This window comes from Columba livia, chromosome 5 (genome assembly GCF_036013475.1).
Source record: "Columba livia isolate bColLiv1 breed racing homer chromosome 5, bColLiv1.pat.W.v2, whole genome shotgun sequence".
NCBI lineage: Eukaryota > Metazoa > Chordata > Aves > Columbiformes > Columbidae > Columba > Columba livia.
Window position 1 is genome coordinate 10,498,227 of NC_088606.1, and position 14,328 is coordinate 10,512,554.

The window sequence follows — 14,328 nt, forward strand, 5'->3', positions numbered from 1 at the left end:
ATTTAACCACATGATTCAGAATAATAGGGAAAACAATGTATCCCTTTACAGGCCTGTCTTGGGTTTAGTGCATTCTTTTTGAGTCAGATTACACTATTTTTTACAGTTATTAATTTTAAATAAAAGAGAAATGGCTCAGCTTGTAGTGCCTAGAAATAACTGCTTATCATTTTCTGTTGAGTGGTTTTTTGGTTTTTGTGTTTGTTTTGTTTTGTTTTTTAATTTGAACAGCTACAGAAAAAAAAGGAATAATGTTAGTTTGAATTCTGGAATGCTACCCTAGAATTATATTTTTAGCTGTGCAAATAGGCTTATGATACTTAAACAGTATCATTACAAAAAGAAAAATGTTGTTCTCTTTGCAAAATCTTTTAATGTACACCACCAAAGGTAAAGTCAACTTTAATTGACTCTCTTATCTTAGATCTTATTTTCCAATGAACTGCAGGAAATAAGTTAGATTGAAAAACAAAATGTATTCTTGGAATCATGTGATTAGATTTTTTTTTTTAACCTTTCAGCAGAAGGTTGTAACAGAAAAGCTTTCCTTCCCATGTCATGCTATAAGTCGCTGCTGCAAGCCTCAGTCCAATTACAATGTTAGGCTGTTGTACCAAATAAGAATCTGGCCTTCACATTAATAATTTATTCACATCGCTTCACTAACCAAGCAACCATTACATATACACAAATCAGCGGAAGGGTCATGCAGAATTAAGAAATGTTTTCTATTGATCAAAACAAAGCAAGTCAAGGTAATTCCAGAATGAATTACCAAGAATGTGGTGCATTCTCTGTAAGCACTGATCTTCACCTCTATTTGGAAAAGTTGAAAGGTTCAATTCTTCAGTTTACTTGAAATATTTTAAACATGAAAGACTTTGTAAGATGTTAGCAAAGAACAGCTCCTCTCTGGGAAGGCGGGGGGGGGAGGTGGATTTAAGTAGCTACTATTTCACAAGCAGTTACACTGAAATGGGAAGCTTAACCTGTCTAAAAAAGTAGCTGCAATGCCCCAAGAATATAAAACTGCAATAGCTTTTGGAGAGACAAAAAATTTAGGAACTGGAGTTGGAGGCATTAAAAATTCATAGGCTTCAGCACTTTAACTGTGATGCATTTGGAGCACTGAAACAGTTAAGGTATTTCACCGAGGCACAAAATAATCTCATTATCATTTCTAATACAGATCAATACTCAACACTGCCCTTTGTAAAAAACACAGTGCTTGCTGGTCCATGCATTTATTGTGATCCTTGCATTAGCTCACTAACATTAAAGCTTTCACATAAGTCCTTTGCTAGCTTCCTAAATGTCTTTTCCCCCTCTATTTGATCAGCATATTCCTGTATAAAATTGTGAAGAAAAAAAATGCAATATCCAACTTATCGATTTTGTTTTTTTCTTTTTTTCCTTGTGACATTTTGTCAGGTGGGTTTCTCTGCTCCTTGGGGCTGCCTGGTGGCATTAGGGGGCTGCTCCAGTCAAGACTAATGGCACAGGCTTCGTCCCAGGTGGACGCCGGGTATTGTTTGAATTAACTGATTGGTGTGAGAGCCCTCTAGCTCCCTCTCCTCAGCATGTGGTCCAAAGCCCAACATATGCTTCCTGCTTGCTAGATTTGTCTCCAATAATAAAAACAGGATTTCTTTTCAATTTTAGTCTTGTGCCCAATTTATCAAGCAAAATAACATCAAGGCTTCAAAAGGCTTGGTTGGTAATCTGGTTCTGCATTGGATTAGTGGGAAGAGGTGTAACACAGGGAATAGAGAATTACCAAGATAATATCTTTTGCTCTACCATGAAAGAAAAAAAAAAGTGTACGTGTATGTGGGGTGAGGGTGCATGTGAATTCTGACCCATTATTAGGGCTTCTCCTGCACAGAGCTGGGAATTGCAACCTGCAGCTCTCCAAAATGAGTTAAAAAAATAGTAATATGGGGGAAGGAGAAATGAAGCCACAATAATACTGAGATTGTGATATTTGTTCTTTTCATTGTAAATGCTGATAAAATATGTTAGCTCCCTGGGGACTAGGGGAATGCAATTGTTTGGTGATGTTTCATTCATGCTGCTGTGGGTCTTTAAATGGAACAGGAAGGAAAAGGGGCCCAGCTTTTTCACTGGTTTTTGTTTGTTGTTTTGTTGTTTGGGTTTTTTTTTCTTTAGAAGATTGAACCGTGGAAATAAAACTCCACCCTCTCAATTAACACAATAGCATAATTTAAAGAATCTTGCCATTGTATAGTAAAAAGGTAATGAACAGTGTTACAGATAAATTTAGCGTTCCTCCTGACAGAACATGATAATAAATAGGATAAGGCAATAATGGAAACAGTTAACTTAATCATATTATAACATAGCATGTAAAATATTTAACTAAGATTTTCTTGTGAAAAAGAGATTAGATATATTAAAAGCCATTGTTTGGTATAAGCAGTTAAGATTTGCATAAATAACACAAGATGTATTATCTTTCAACAAAGATTTTGGTTTGTCTAGAAATCTCTCTAAATGCTTTGTATTTAGATCAGGGGAAAAATAATGCCTTATTGATAGAATAAATCTGGGACCAATTAGACTTCTTTTCCCTTCTAGTATAGCATGCAATTAAATGTATTGCTTTAGGGGAAGTTTTAATGTCAGTTACACATTAGGTGAGGTAATGCCAAGCCAAACACTTTACAAGCTGCTCTAAGAGTAAGCTGACTTCACAGCCACTCGGCTGCAAGAATATTCCCATGCAGCCATTTTTGACTGACTGAAACCTGGAACCAGCCCTAGACATTTAGTAAGATCAATTTTAGCATGCAAAGATACCAGACATTACTCCTGCAGAGTATCAGGGTACTCAGCAATTTATGCTGTCTTTCACTGTATGATCTGTCTCTGTTTGAATGTCTAGTTTACTCTGTATCAATCATCCCGCATGATAAAACTTTGCCTCCCTTTTTGTTGTTACAATGAGAACTGATGAGAACTGATCCATGCATGCCCATGCAGAACGTACTTTTTAAATGGTTCCATTTAAATGGAGATTTGGACTTTCTGCACAAAAGGACTTGGAAAGTCTTTGCTAAGAAATACTAATACAGGATTATGTTCTACTTCATCTTTTTCTCTCACAGGTGAGAGGTTTTCCTTGTTTTTCTTAAGGATTTTCTCAACTGCATCTGATAAAGAAATGACTGCCAGGTAAGTGGGGAAAATCTTAACTTTGAGCCCATCCATCTTCTCCAAAATAAACGCAAATATCTGAAAGCTTCAGGATTAACATTCCTCCCAAGAAACACTTCATTTTATTGTAAGACTGGAGATAAACACAAGGCTGTTCGAGAAACTATAGCGATGCTACTGCTGAGTTTCAGAAAAAGTCCGAAGTCTGGATGCCTTGGAGCATCGGTTTCTTCCCAATTTGGCAGCAGGGATTTTCAAAACAGGAGCTTCTCCTGAACACAGCACTACACAAAGCAACTTACAGCTGCTGTTTCGGCAGGAAAGATAGCAGAGATGGTGGGAAGGATTCAGCTTATCATGAGAAACTATTAATGGTCCAGTCTGTCACAGGGTAATACAGAGATACAGGTGGATATAAATGAGGTTGCAATTGCAAAAAGCTCAATACCGTGTAGCCCCATATGCATCTTGCAAAGTGAAACAACGTGGTTACATTTCTGTACCATATATAAATAGCTGCAGTTCACCCCAACATATTTTCTGGGAAAGGCAGTCAAAAAGTATAAATTTGCAGATGCACAATCAGATGAGAATACTATACACTGAATACAGATATTCTGCTTTGTCTGCTTTGTTTACATTTTAAAAAAAATCACAGAGTAAACATTACAGTGGCTAAGTTTTGATCACACCATGTGATCTATGTACAAGTTATACTCAGGTAAAGAATGTTTATCACATTCATCTCAAATGCAATAGACCAGTATCCAGTAACACAATTCAGTCCAAAGCAAAAGCAATGCTCCTGGCTTTTATGTCTCCTCAATTCATACATGCATCATGCAGAATCATGCATCAGAGACAGGGTCAGGGAGGAATTTTATGGGGCCAACATAATTTATTTCTTCATTTACCATCAAATCTAGAGTGTTATGTTAAAACCTATGGGATACAACAACTCCACTGGAAACCATTACTGCTGCATGATAGGTGATATGCATTATATTTAGTTAATATAATTATTTGTTCCTGAGCATCACCAAGGAGAAACAGAACGATCCGTGCATGAAGGAATTTATGGTACAACAGCTACTTTCTATGATTCTTGGGCACATAAAGTTCCCGCTGAGGCCTATGTCTGATAATGCTCTGAATAGTTAGGATGCACTTAGGGATTCAACATGGTTTTATTACAGGCTGTAATTCTAGGAATAAGAGTTCTTTTGTGAAGTCTTACAGGCACTATAGGTTATATTACCGATTGTTCAGAATAGTCCTGTGATAAATGGGGAAGAGTCTATTTACTCTGTAGCTTCTTAAAAGCATGTTTTAATCACAAGAAAAACACACTAATTGGTCTGTTTGCATGTCCACATCTTCCTCTGTACCACAGAAGCTGCAGAAATGAGAATGCAGATTGCAGAATGAAAAAAGTCAATAAAGTGAAAAAGAAAAAAAAAAAAAGAGAAAGAAATAAAAACTGTGGACTGAAGGAGCCAGGAAGGAGTGGGTGTTATTCCAAGTTTGGTCTGGACACTCTTTCATAATACTCGACAATGGGAAGATTCACAATGATCAATTATCTTTTGTAATGACTAGGCCATCCTGAAGAAAAATAATGACCTATACCTACTATGTGATAAGAGAGGATAAAATTTTTGCTATTCCATTTCTTTCCAGGCAGGTGCATTTATTTGTACACTGAGTGACGAATCTTGCCTTAGAACAGTTAATCTGTCAATGGATGTCATTCTATAGATGAAGGTTAATAGAGATAATCCAGGTACCCCCATACACACACGAAATCTGTGGACATTTGAAAATATTTATTTAGAATAAAAGAAAAAAAAATCCCCTCCAAGTATCAAGACTGCATTCTCTCTCCCCACTCCCATTTTTTTTTTTAAACATGAGGAAATATGTGATTTCATTACACATACAAGTCTTCAAATACACCACAGAATTCATGAAGCACTAGGAAGACAAAAAGTCTTCTTTCCACTATTTCAAATACTAATAAGCTTTCTTTAATTTCTCTGAGATAATATTAGTCAGGAAAATGGAATATAAATGTTAATAAGACAACTGGTGTCTCCAAAGCTTTGTTAAACACAATAGCCTGGGAAATTATAATTTATTTTAGATTTGATGAATCTGGTGAACACAATCACACAAGGGAGAAGTTGCAGTCTTTAACTTGCAAACCACATGGCAATATTTTGAGTCTGCCTCATGCTTTAAAGGCACAGATACATGTCCTTCTTTACGTGCACTGAAAGTATTTCCCCGAAGTTTTGCTAATCACAAGAAACATTGAAATTACTGATTTAAATGGTCTAAAGATAGGTTGTCATTGCATGAGGGAGACAGCTCAGCAAGTCTTCCTCCATCACTGCATCTGCCCTGTTACTTCTTCAGTATTAGGCTGCACGACTCCAGCCAGGGGGTCCTGAGTGGGCTTGGAACCATCCCAGAAAATAAAATGAGAACAAGGAGAGTCCTCCTCATCCCTGAGAAGAGAAATACATCTCAGAGGCAGTTTTTTCAGCTATTCTTAATTTGGAAGGACATTTTGCTGAAACAGACAAAAATATTTCTTCTTGCCAACCACAAAAGCAGAATCTGAAATCACTGATTGAAAGCATCAATTTTCTAGAGCCTCTCAGATATGTTCTCTAAGAAATCTGTAATGCTTTACAAGGTTATCAGCAAAAAGAGTAGATCCACTAATACGGAAAAAAAAAAAAAAAAAGGCAAAACAAAACACACACAATCCAAAATGAGGCCAAAACGAGTGGTTACTCTTCCAGCTCTGCCTGCAGTACAGCAAGGGTCTTCCCTTTCCTGCGGTGGGCAAAGTGCAGCTGGGACTGGCTTGAAAATTGGAATTATAACCAAGTACAGCTCTATAATGGATTATAACCAAGTACAGCTCTATAATGGATGCCACCCGTTTCCACCTCCAAGGGAGTCAAATGATACTGTGTTAGGGCTCCATCTGCATTCAATATCTTGGGCGTTTTGGATGACTGTTACAACAATATCATGCCAAAGGATCCTGGCACCACTATCTTGCTTTCTTCAAAACCCATGGACCGTAACAATCTGTATGAAATTATGAAATGAATATGGAAATCAGTCATCCTCATCATACAGAAAACTGCTGTTTCTCTGCACTGTAGTATGAAGAAGTAGGGTATAGTATGAGATTTGGGTTGCCAGAAGTCCCCTAAACCTTGGACTTCAGTGTAAATTAAGAACTAATGTCTCTGGCAATGATTATCTGAACACAGGTGTTTTCATGTACTGGGAAAGAAAACTAGATCCAAGCAGTTAGATTCTCTGGTTTAGGCTAATAAGCATCACAATTCAGAGATCAATTAAGCAGGTGAGCAGATAAACCCTTGGAAGGTCCTGATCCATTCAACACAAAGCACTACATCTCAACATCAATTACGTTTTCATTTTTTTCTCATGATACCCCTTACATTCAAAAGGTGTCAGCAGGCTCAGGTGCTGTAGCTGGAAAATATGGCTTCTTTCCCTGAACCCTCTCACCAAAATGCCCTCAAAAACTGCCTAGAGAAACCAGCTCTCTTGCTTCCTATCACACTTGAACTCTTTCCTGCACGGCTTCAAAAGGATAGGCAGAAGTTGGCCACCTCACAGCCAGGTGTATAGAGTGGTAAATGGAGTCTTTTCTGTGAAGGCAAGGCCCCATGCTGACAAACAAACTACATGAAGCCTCCACTTCTGAGTAACTGCTAACTGAGTAACACCAGGCTGCCTGCAAATGTTGTTTCTCTTTACTGACAGTGCAAGGAGTATCAGATGCTTAAAATTAGCTCCAAAATTTTCTTCCTAGGGAAAGGGAGGTCAGAGAGGAGTCTGTCTGTCTGGTAATTTTCCACTGAGACAGTCATGGTGACTGTCCCTCAAACATCAGAATTTGATTTCTGCAAGTGGACATGATACAGACTGGTCTAAAGCCCAAAGAAACGTGGCTGGCACTAGTCAATTCACCATCCTTTAGTAAGATGTGATTTGTTTCTCCAAAAAGGAGCATTTATTTTAAGTGAGGATGCACGGATGCATCTGCATCCATGAAGATGTGTAATCAAGGCAAAGCCAGAGTTAGCTAATCTGCCTCACAGGAGCTGTAGTATACCTGTCAGTCATAAGATGCACCAGCTATAGCTACTAGGGATAACAAATGTGAATTAACAGCCTGATGCTTCGGACCATTGGAATGATGCCAAAGTATGATCCACAGCTAATTCCACAGGTTTTTCAAAGTTAATATATAGGGGAAAGGTTGTGGACTGGGACATGCGGACATTTGAAAGGGATTGAGTAACCCATATGGAATTTTGCTGAGTCCTGATCAGAGACGCAGTGCCAACACTTTATGTCAAAATTATAGAGGACAAAATAGATTTAAGGCTACGCTGAGGGACATGATTGATGAGCACAAATATGAGAAGCCAGAATAACACAGTGGGGTCACTGGAAGTCTTTGGAATGACTCCAGTGAGTCCTGGATCAATTAACAACTATAAAGTTGTGTCCACCACACAGCTAATCAACAGTTACTTATTTTTATCTACATCTAAAGCCTCAACTATTGAAACACATGCAAATTTAAAACTACTTTAAAAATAGCGAGAAGACAAAGGAACTAAAAAAAAAATATAATGCAGGTAAATATGCCAAATTAATTCCAGGTAAAGGTGATGCCTTCTTTGATACATGACAAGAAAAGTAATCATTATTAGGCAGAGAAAAATAAAAGAAGAGATGCTGAAGACCCTGGGATCTTCTCAGAATGAAGTACAATCAAAGAAAGGAACACACAGGAGCAGAAATCAGAATGAAGCTGTGTGAAATTATTAATAGCATAGTCATACCTATAACATTATTGTCTGTGAACCCTCACCACAAACAGAGCTCTGCGTTTTCAGAAGTGTACAATGACCATGATCCTGTCCCAGTCATTTTCCATCCAGCTTAACAAAACAAAAAGAGAAAGGAAATAAACTTTTCTTCTTTATTTTGAAAATGGGAACTCTAGAATTTCTTTGGTTTTTCCATAGATTATATCAGAAGCTGGCAAAGAAGCTGGGATTTAACCAGTTTTACATTCCTCACTTTCTCACAGACCATTCCTCCTTCTCAGATACATGTTCAAAATCAGAGTTCCTGTGGAAACTGATAATTATAGGAATGGAAGGGACCACATAAGGATCACAGAATATTTTTGTCAGATGTACATAGTCCACATAAGCTTATTACAATACTCACAGTATTACTGTACAAAAGGTGTTTCTAATGTGCAGCCTGAATTTTCCTTACTTCCTTACTTCAGTTCAAGAGCATGAGTTCTTGTTTGTTGCTATCAGACAAGGAGAAAAGACAATTTCCTTCCTCCCTCCAGCAGAAGGGTTTTTATGTATTTGAAGACCATTAGCCAATTCCCACTAGACTTATCTTCTGTAGACTAAACAATCCCTATTCATTCAATTTTTCATCGTACCATCCAGATTGCTAATTGCTGGTCTCTGGACTTCTTCCAGCTTATCCCCTTTTTGCTTGCAGCATAGAGCACAAAACTGAACAAATACTCAAGTTAAGGCCAGCGGAGCGCATCTCCAGGTGACAAACAAAACCACTAAATTCCCTTTCAGAGCAGAGGAAGCTGCACCATGTTCTTACTATTAAGAAAGTTAGGAAACAAGCTAGTGTTTCGAGGTTAGCTTTTCTTGCTCAGCTTGCCTACCTTTGGCACGGGTCAAAGAGCAGCTTGCAACAAGCTGGTTTGAAAGCCAGACCAAACCTCTTTACTAAGAGGTAAAGCTTTGTATATTGAAGAGCCACCAACACAGCTATGTTCTTCCCACCACCCTAAAATAGCTGCATGGTAGCCCATTGTGCTGTGTAAAGGCGCCAGCATTTTGGAGCTGGTCTGAGACAGGAGAGTAGTTACATTTATACAGCCCTAAAATTACATTCAGCCCTGTGAAGGCAACAGTGAGGCTGATGTGGCCCCCAGTGAAAATTAGTATGACACACCTGGTCTAAGAGCTCTGCACTACACTTCTGTTTATGAGCTCTAGTAACTCAAAGCTGATACAGAACTGGTGGAGAGAGGAAAGTAAACAAGAGGCAAAACCTTATGCTGGGTTCAGGAAAAAGCTGCAACGTTCAAACACATGGCTTTAATGTCACTGGTAACTTCCAAGCCTCATTTGTCATATGTTAAATATTGCTCAGGCCAGTACAACTTCAAAGCTCATAGTCAGAATCTATTAGCACATGTTCCTGTCTCCCTAAGAATGCATACATGGAAAATATGGACATGTCTTTTTTCACCAAAATTTTATTACATTTTAAAATTGTTGAGCAATGGAGTGTCTGAGTATTTAAAATCTCTGTCCATAATTACTGCAGGGCCCAATCTTGCTGCCTTTTATTCACCCCAGAGTCACAGACTAATTTGAAAAGGGACTTTTGGAGGTTTTCTGACCCAAACAAAGCAGGGCCAACTTGGATCTGGTTGCTCAAGGGATCATCCAGTCAATTTTTTCAGTATCTCCAATGACTGGGATTCTGCTGGTTTCAAAGGGTGTTGTTGGCTAAAATATCACTCAATACCCACAGCAGAATTTGAACACAACCAGAAAATATTGCAGCCAGTGTCCTGTTCTGCAGATGTGTCTCTCTGTGAATAGACAAGTTCACCTTTATTTTTAAGGGCCAGACAATGAATTTCCTACCCCCACAACAGAGATTTCAATGCAGTCAGTGGATCTCTTCTGGTGAGCATCTGGCTGTTAACAGCAGCAGAACAGTCACATTTTGGCTCCCAGTGGTTAAAGGAAAAAATACAATGCGTGATGTAGCATATGGAAAACTGAAAGAACTAACAAAACAGTCCCTTTCGTTGTCATTTTAGAGATAGTGAAAAGATTACAAGAAAAGTATCAAAGAAAAGCCAGCTGAAACATACCCAGGCCACAGTTAAGAACAGTAATCTTGGAGAAGTACACAGTTCAAGTAATTTCAGAAATTGTACCAACGTTAATAGACTTCTTTTTCTGATTTCCTCTGTATTTAGTGCTAGCAATCCTGATTTTTATCCCATTCCATACAGCAATTTTCATCAGCAGAGCTCAAAACATATTATAAACTTCTCACTAACATGGGAGTTCTTCATTCAGAATCGACCAAGATCAGTGAAAAGTACCTCTACTGACACCTCCCAGCTTGTTTCAGTTCTGCTAACTAGCAATAGATCTATCTGGCATGTGGAGGGTGTTAGTCACTCATTGGCCAAACACTAGAAAACTTACAGTCTGCAATATAATCTGTCTGCTGATGGAGCAATGTGGAACAGCTCAGTGAATGTCAAAATGAGACTGAGTGTATTGACAGCACAAGAACTTTAATATTAAAGTCAATAGATATCTCTATTTTTCACTGTTGTCATTTTAATGGTATACAAGTCTATTCAGTATCTTCAAGACTGGATCTGACGGACAAGGCCAGATCCATTATTTAATAATTTGTCCACCTGAACTGGATGATACTTCCAAAGCATTCATTAACTGAACAGCCCTGCTTTGACTTGGGAAAAAACTACTCTGTTCACTAAATTTGACAGAAAGGGTCAATAGTCCCTGTAATGTAGAGGAGACATCCCAATTATCAGAGGTCTCTAGTATCACCTGGCATTTTTAGTTTCAGAGCTTACCACCAGGCTCAGCTGTGCACAGCTGAGTTTTCCGTAACTTTTGTCTTCTAAGCACTGTTCTTCGCTCTGCAGCAAACTGTACAGGCAATAAATGGCCAAGTTTTCCATCACCTGAGATTTGTTTCAATATTTAGAAATTTACCCAGAAATGCAGAAGTATGAAGGGAAACTGTCGGGGCAGGGGAGGAGGAAAAACACACAAGCAGATCAGTTTGTGGAGCCAGTCTTAGCCAAACTCCAGGCAGAGTTCTAGCAGAGAAGTTATTTTTCTTAATCAATGGTCATCTCTTCCTGATCTCAGTTAAAAAAGGCTTTCTAATGGCCACACACTGAGCAAAAAGCAAATATCTGCATGGATAACTAGGGTAAAGAGAAAACATTATTTTTTGTGTATCACTAACTGCTTTGGTTGATTAGCACAAAACTTAGTTTGCACTGATCAGTCTAAGGAGAGAGGTGCATGAAATGAAGCTGACACATTAAGTTTGTTTTGTGGTGCTTCTTATTTTTCCATTTTTTTCCACTTCTAGATGAAAGCAGATACCTTAATACTCCAAGTATTGTCAGCATTTTCTAACCCTCTGCATGAATATAAAGCTCAGAAGTGGAAAATTTCTAAAAGATGGGTCTGCACAAGACTATTATGTTCAACATTACTATGTTAAATAGCTGGCCTAAATATAGATGGCTAGCAAAAACATTTATTAAATGAACTTTTTATTGGAAAACAAAATATGTCACTTTTGAAACAAAAATATATGCCAAATTAATAAATTGGAAAATTAATCTAGAGTTAAAATTATCTTTTACCACAGTGGTATATAAATGTGAAAATTTTCCTTTTTCCCAGGTTTGTTTTTTTCCTTCACCAAGCATTCCAGAGCTAAAGCAATACTTTTGTCGTTCTCTGTGGTAAATCTCTACATATAATGAAGTAGTGGTTCACAATACCAATATATGGTCTCAAAGCCTTCATGGCTCTTGTGGGCTTAAACAGATTTTATGGATAGCTCAGGCGTCTGTATGAAGCAATGGGTAACAAAGGCAATGATGGAAGAAAAAAAAACAGTGAAAATACTGTTTTCCTGGAAGGCACTATTTCCCTGGATTTCTCTTTCCTTGCTGTACCAGGCCATTACAAAAGGCTGTGTATCAGTGCCATCAACCTGTAGCCAGTTGTCTGGACAGTACAGGAAGAAAAACACTCCCCAGTTTATTTCTAGATTTTCCCCGATCTACTTGAATATTAACATAAGCATATCTTGCTGTGTTTTAGGCCAAGAACCAGATTGGGCCCTATTGCTCTGCATGAAATTATTCACCCTCCTTGTTCTTCGTGGTTTATTAGCAACCCTAGGAAAATGCAGCGAAAACCTTCTGTATCTTCTTCCTTGACTCTGAACATGAAATCGCCCTCCCTCTGTTTATTTTGTTTGTTTGTGTTTACAAACATTACAGCCACTGCATTTTATGAACTTATAAAAACCAAGCTGAATGCATGCCACAGTGCATCAGCTCAGTGCTGACTGCGAATGGAATAAGATAATGCAACATGCAACACTATTTGTAGAAACCTGTTTTCAGTTCATGCATACAAGTATTCACACTGGTTGTGACATTGTCCAGTCCAACAAACACAACAACACTATGTGATCTATGTGACAAGTCATCTCTCTAATGAAACAGAAATCTGTCCTACCAACAAAACCAGATCTTTTTGATGCTGCTCTGACATCACCTCTATAATGATTTTCTATCATCAGCCTAAGTGAATATGTTCAAATAATGAGCACTGTTCAAGGAAACTGCTTTCTTCATTTTGATATTTTTGAGGCAGAAAAGTGAACGTAGATTTATTCAACTGATTATTCATCCCTAGTACATTATTTGTAGTACCTGAGTTCTAGCTTTTTTCTACTTAAATAGGTGAAATCTCAACTTGTCTGGGGTCTTCTGGCATCTAGCTAGTCATCATAATTTGCTTCTTCTATAAAAGTAACTATTTTTAGCATCTGTATTATTTTTCTTATGGTATATTTTAAAAATACACCTGTTCCTATTTCTTCAGAGACAGAGGAATAACTCAAGAGTTTTCTTCAGGGAGATTGCAGGAACGTCTCCTCCAGCTCTCCTGTGCACCCATGTTCATCAAAGAGCTGTGAAGTCTCAATCAAGTAGACTCGAACAATAGTCTGATTGCTGGATAGAAACTGCCTTTTGTCTATTGCACTGGACAGGGATCTTCACAAGATACACCATCTTGGAATTCATTCTCGTCACAGACAGTTCAGAGGATTTACTTCTGCTTTACACCTCAGTGAGATCAGAGTCAGGCCTTTTTTCCAAGCTATTTTTATATTTAAATAAAGATTGATTCAGGGATAAATTTTTAAAAAATATGTATTTTTCAGTACACAGGAGCGAAAGGAATTCCCTGAGCACATACTCACTTTTGAATAGCAGCGCAAGTTTCTTAAGGGGGAAGGTCTGTATGTATCTGTGCCATCCATGGTGATACCGCATTTCAAATCATCTCCCATTTTCACCTTAATTGTTCTGTCAACCTGTTTGGGATCTCATCTACCTTCCTCATTATGGCCTTCAGAGGGAGGGCTCCTACCACACTGAGAGTCAAGAGCAGATCATGTCCCTCATTTAGACTCAACACATCTTTCCACAGCCCACTAATTGCATGGCAGCTCGGGCTCATTTGTCTTCCTGGATCGTTAAAATTCATCACCATGCTCTGTGAGCTCTCATTCCTGCCCTTGGATGGGCAGCTGTAGATTATTTAGCCAGACCAATCCCTAATGTTTTTAACTAGGAACTGACCCCAGCACCTGAGCACCTGCTGAGCTCTTAGTCTCTGTCATGTTAAAAGAGTGCACAGAAGGACCCAAGCCATCAAAAGCATCCTGCTGCATTACATTAAATATTGATAAAAAATATGCAAATTGTTTATTGATCTTCTCCAGGAAGGGCTGAGATAATGAGAGAGGGACTGTTTGAGATGATGCTTGGGATTTTTAACTTTTTTTTTTTTTTTTTTACATTAGGCTGTTGTTGATAGCTGAAGTTAATGAGGTCTTTCGGTTCACTCGGTATTTCAGACCTTACCACTGGTTTGAAGATAAAAGAGATCAATGCACCTTTATTGTGCATCACTGCCAGCAAGTGCCCTGAAAAGGGCAGGAGTATTTGTACAGGTGCAATGCCAGCACTCTACTAACTTTACCTGGACTGCTTTGGTTAATATTATACTACTCCAAATTGTCTTATCCTTTGTTGTATTTGTTTTCCAAGGCTAGAAGCTGATGTTCACACTGTCTTCAACTTATTAGGAGCTCAGTATATAATTAATGCCCAGAGACCAGTTGTTTTTTCTTTCCCCCTTGCTCAGA